General features: G+C 42.1%; 1 long non-coding RNA gene across 1 annotated transcript; it reads right to left on the bottom strand.

Annotated features, from left to right (window-relative positions):
- Positions 1 to 1,662: 1,662 nt before the first annotated feature.
- On the bottom strand, positions 1,663 to 4,853 carry LOC141728927 (uncharacterized). The gene is made up of 3 exons (XR_012580181.1): positions 4,546 to 4,853; positions 2,262 to 2,494; positions 1,663 to 2,062 (listed from the first exon to the last, which is right to left on the bottom strand). It is a non-coding gene; the product is annotated as an uncharacterized LOC141728927 (long non-coding RNA).
- Between the last annotated feature and the right edge of the window lie 503 nt (positions 4,854 to 5,356).

Genomic DNA, 5,356 nt, shown 5'->3' with positions numbered 1-5,356 from the left:
ATTCATCTCTTGTCGCCAGGCCTCAGCAAGGACCACCACTTAAAGAGCTTCAGAAGCCCAGGAGGTGCTCTGGTAAGGGCCTTGTAAATACCACAGACACAAAGCATCTCCATTGCTCCTTATGTTCAAAGGTTTATTGCTTCCTCTGAACTGTTTCTCAAATGTGGAGTTTGCATTAATCAAATGGTTAGTGCCATCACTTCTCAGTAAAGACAGAAGGCCATGTGCCCCCCTCCCTGTCCTCTGATAAACAAAGCCTGTGCCACTCTGCCTCAGTGCTCGGACAGTTGGAGGACACTTGGGTACACCTGCATTGTCACCTTAACTCGGAGTATCAGCCTGCAGCTAGCCTCAACTCCCTGCTCCCTACCATGCTCTGCCTCACTCTGTGCCATAGCCCAGAGAAAGGTGACTGCTGTGACCCTCCCTGCAACTAAGGTAGCCCAGCAGAGAGTGACACTGGTCCACAGGTGTATAGCCCAGCAGAGAGTGACACTGGCCCACAGGTGTATTCAACACCCCTGGGTTGGTGGATGCTCTGGTTCTGCAGATTTGTACGTGGCAGAGCTGGCTGAGCCTCTGCACACCAGACCAGCCAGGCCAGCAAAGCAGCACAGACATGTTGCCCTACTCATGGCTCCTGCACTGTTGAGGCAGGAATGGCAGCTGCTGCAGTGATGGATTCAACTCAGTGCAATTAGCAGGAAATCTCATTTACCCCTACACAGCGGAACGCACTTCCTTTCCTCCGAGGGAAGGATGGTCCTTTGTAAGAGGCAGTGAATGAAGAGGACAGGGTACGGGTGTGGATGGAGAGATATGGGCCAGAAAGAGTCAGAAGAGGGATTGAACTGACTTTACAGACCTGGTGACTGGGCTTATCCCATACATGGAGAGATCAAATGGCAGGTGAGTGCCCATGGAGGTGCAAATGCGCTGCAAAAGGGAAAACACATAGAGGAGAGGGCAGCACAGGAGAAAAGTGAAGAGGAATTGTTATTTGTTTAATGCTGCAGCCTCTCCTCAAAGGTTGTTATTTTTCTTTAATTCCTCACGCTACAGAAGGAAGTTATTAAAACATGAAAAGATGCTGGAATAAAGCATATACATCACTGTATGCTCCGTTTTAAAAATCTACACCAATATCCTAATAACCTTTTAGCTAAGGCACTGCAGTCTCTTCTTCTTACCTAGTACTGTGAGGAAAATGATCTTATTTATCCTCAAAGTATGAGTCATCAACAAAAGGGGAGATAATTGTGTATATTTGCCATAATTAATGACACCCACATAGAATGAGACTTTTGCCCCCTCTGTGAGCTGAAGGTTAACTTTCAGAAGGAGCCTTTGAACACAGTGGTGCTAAACTTATCGGTGACTGAGCACAAAGCATTTGTATCTAGCTTTGAAGCCATCTATGAGGTTCGTGCAGAAAGAGAGAACAAAGTTACCTTTCTCTCCTACATGCTCCTTCATTACAAGCTCCCCAAGGATCATGGACAAGCAAGAAACAATGAATATTCATTTCCAAAAGTTCAGTTAATACTTGTGCATGAAGACTTTCAGCAGGCTTATGCAAAAGCACACTGGAGACTTTGCTGTATGTCTGTACATAAAGGCAAAAATATCAAGAACTCAGAAGCAGTCATGGCTCTCCCTTTCTTTAAATTGAATTGCAAGACTTTATTCCTCATCTACTTCATGTTTTTATCATCAGACAGCTTTCATCTTGAGAACATTACAGGGTACAGTGGACTGAATATAATATGTAATAAGCTTTAAAAACTTTGCCATAGAACTATGGGTGGAATTGCCTCTCTTTAAATATTTTTTATAGTTGATAATTTCCTTCTTTAAAGCACATATGCTGCCTTCTTCATTGAAGTTAGTAACCATGCTGAATCACATTTCTTTTTCTTTGTCATATATTATGCAGAAGAGATTTTATAAAATGTGGCTTCTTATTCAATGCCTGGCTGGGTTCAGTGCAAGTGTCTGAGCAGTACAACTTTAATTCTTTGCTTTCTTCTTAAAGTCCATTCTAGTTTCTTCTTTATGAGGACTAAAAAAAAAAAAAAAAAAAAAAGAAAATTACAGATTTTTGTAATTTTTACTGGTTTTATTACTTTCAATAATCAAGAACCTTCAATTCTCATCATCTAAGCCACTTTCCACAGCACTGCAAAATTTCAGACAAGGCAGCATTTTGAGCTGGGCTTCCATGACATGCCTACTACCACCACCACGTCCTTCAATCTTACCCATGAGGTGGCTGCTCAGGCAATGGAGCTTCCTGAAGTCCCCAGCTGGAATCCAACCACTTGGCCTCCAGCCCTTTGCTCTTCCAGGTCCCAGGAAGGAGGAGCCCTGTTCGTGGCTGAATTGAGGGAAAAGAGGTCTGTGGATATCTTGTGTCAGTGTGACAGGTCCAAGCTACAGGCAGGAATCCAGAAGGATGGTGAGATTGACTCTGGCTTAGCGCTGGGGTAATTTCCTGCACAGTGGGACAGGAAGGTTTAAGGTTAGTGTGACATTTGCACAGGGGCAGTAAAGGGGGCATGGAGCACTCCCTCTCCATGGGCCAGAATGCTACAGCCAAGAGTGCTGGAATTGCCACTCCTGGGCTCTGCTCCTCAACAGGGTGCGTGAGGGGGAAGGAAGGGAGATGGATCAGAGTTACAAGAGCTACCTCCTGCCTTCTCTTCCTGGCCACCCAGGAGATACACAGCTTTACCTCCAGTGAGGCAGTGTGCTGCTGGGAAGAACTGAACCTATGTCCCTCTTCTTATTTTGTTTCACTCACCAGGAATACATCCTGGAAAACAAGAATTAAAAAGGCTTACTGCTTTGTTAGATATAAGATGAAAGAAAAGATATTTTCTGGCTAGTATATAAGAGTAAGACTTTGAAAATATTTGAAGAATTATGAAGAGCAATACAAACATTTTAGTATTGTGGCAGGACACAGTGATTGAGAATGAGGTGAGGTCTCAGGTAACTGAGCTGAAATTAAGTGGAACAAGGGCCCTGATCCAGCAAAGACACTTCACACAGGCACAGCAGCTTCTGTGATCTGTTCTGAAAATAAGCTTTGGCTCAGATGTTGTGATACCATTTATTGTCTGGTTTAATATCTTAGTGAATGAGCTACTGACGCCATAGCTGAAGAGGGGATATGTGCTTTTCTTAGAAAAAGGATACAGAATATTGACAAGAAGAGAACTGCTCTCACTAGAGCTTAATTTTCTCTCCTTTGAGAGCCAGCTTTCTGTAAAAGGCATTAGCTTCATGCTGCCTTGGCAGAATCAACCACAACAAGCATCCCCACTTTGAGTTGTGCAATACAGGAACTCTGAAATGTTCATTTTCAGAATAGAATACTCATATTATTATTTCCATTGCCATGTTAAAAAAGGTTAATAAGAGTTCTGGTGGTGAGAGAAACATCTAGATAAAATGCTTTCTAAACATTAGATATAGACTTATTGTATCCTTTCTAAATAGGAACATCAAGCTCTTTACTCCCAGTTCAAGATAAGTTGTAGCCACACATTCAGTGAGTTCCTGGGTTGTCTCAAGATAAGTTAACATAGAGACTCCTAAAAAGAAAAGTGACAGAGGAATTTTTTCACTATGTCTGTTTTTTTGAAAGAGCTAAAGGAAAACAAGCTGGTTGAGATTCTGTTTGCCTGAGGTAATCAGTTTTTTGATGTATGAGTAAGATACAATTTTTTTTCATCGTAGTAAACATAGGGTGAGTAGGACTGTGAGCCTAGACTTGCAAATTTTCATGACAGCTTTGCATACTGAAATGATTCACATAGTGAAATAATGCTGGCAGTCAAGAAAAGAAACAGAGCTTCTCCTGTCATCCAGATACTTTCCAAGATACAGAATCCTACAGACTCCTGAAGTCAGTAATTTTATATCAAATGAGTTCAGCAGTTCTGAACACACACATAAAGACCAATTCAAATTCTCCTTCCACGTTGGTACCTGCTTTGCATGATTACTTACCCAGGGCATTGTTCTAGCAGAAGGTAAGTAAAATACTTGTTGAACACTAAAGATAAATGAATAATTCCTTTGTTTCATTAGCAAAGTAATGAAGATGCAGGAAAAGACAGAATCTGACTCTAAATACCAATCTGGACATAGGCCTGCCCTAGAAGAGGCTTAAAGCATTAGCCAGCTTCTGTATACACACTTGTCTGCTTGATGGTCCTCTCCATTCCTGCTTTTGTACATGAGTGGTTTGGGCCTGTAATTAAACATGTCCAGAAAACAGAAGCTACATACTCAGAGAAAGAAAAAGAGAAAACAGAGGATTTAATGTCTAAAATTTACACAATGAGCTTGAACTTATGCACTGCACGGATTAATGTTGAATGTCTGGGCCCCAAAAGAGAGCCCAGGAGTCTCCTACAGCTTCATACGAATGCCCAGAGTAGGTCATGTATTGCACACTGGCCTGCTCACACATCAGTTTTATAGCTCTCCAGCCTGATATAATTCATTCTCCACAGGCACAGCACAGATTCTTACCTGAGTTTGTACAAACTTGGGAGATGCTTGTCACAAGCCTTGGGACTCTGTTTTGCATCCCAAATACTTCAAGGCCAGTATATTATCTGACTCAGCAGCACTCAAGTCCTCTCTTGAATTCTGCCAAGGGAAGGTGCAGCTTAAATCCATCAAACAGAAAATTGGGCCTCAGAAGAAAAGGAAAATTTTAACTCCATGGATAGATGTCAATATGCTATGGGGCCTTTGGGGAAGGTGCAGCTGCAGCTGCTTGATGCTCTTGAGGAGTTGTCAAAAGCTGCTGCTCTGCACAGTGAACCTGATTTAACTTGTTCCCCGTGGCTCCCAGAACTGAGTCATCCTCTTCAGTATGTACTGCTTTGATACAAAACCTGTTCATTACATCACCTCCAGATCAACCATGCCAGCAAAATGGATCTGACACACATTTTTAACTAGCAATGCTTGTTTTTGCCAACTTTTCCTAATTAGTACAGATTCTCTCTGTGACCTATTTTCAGGAACTGAGCAGTTCAGTTAAGACTGGATTATAAGAGCCTGTGGTTTTACTTCTACAAAATAACATAAAGTTCATCTGTAATTTCAAGTTTCCCTTTAGCTGCTGCTATTGCAGAAAAATTAGAGGTCCAAAACAGGATGCTTATTTTCAAGGTTAAACCTTGAAAGTCCTCAGCACTGAAGAAATTTTTAATCAGAGAATGTCTTCTCTACTTGATCTCCACATTGTGTCTATAAAGCAGATGTGACTCTCCTACCTCATTCCTCACCAGTCTTGCTGCAGAGGAAGACTTGCTCTCATTTTGTCTCTTGT

This window comes from Zonotrichia albicollis, chromosome 4, assembly GCF_047830755.1.
Source record: "Zonotrichia albicollis isolate bZonAlb1 chromosome 4, bZonAlb1.hap1, whole genome shotgun sequence".
In the NCBI taxonomy this organism is placed as follows: Eukaryota; Metazoa; Chordata; class Aves; order Passeriformes; family Passerellidae; genus Zonotrichia; species Zonotrichia albicollis.
This window is presented reverse-complemented; position numbering and strand designations above follow the sequence as displayed.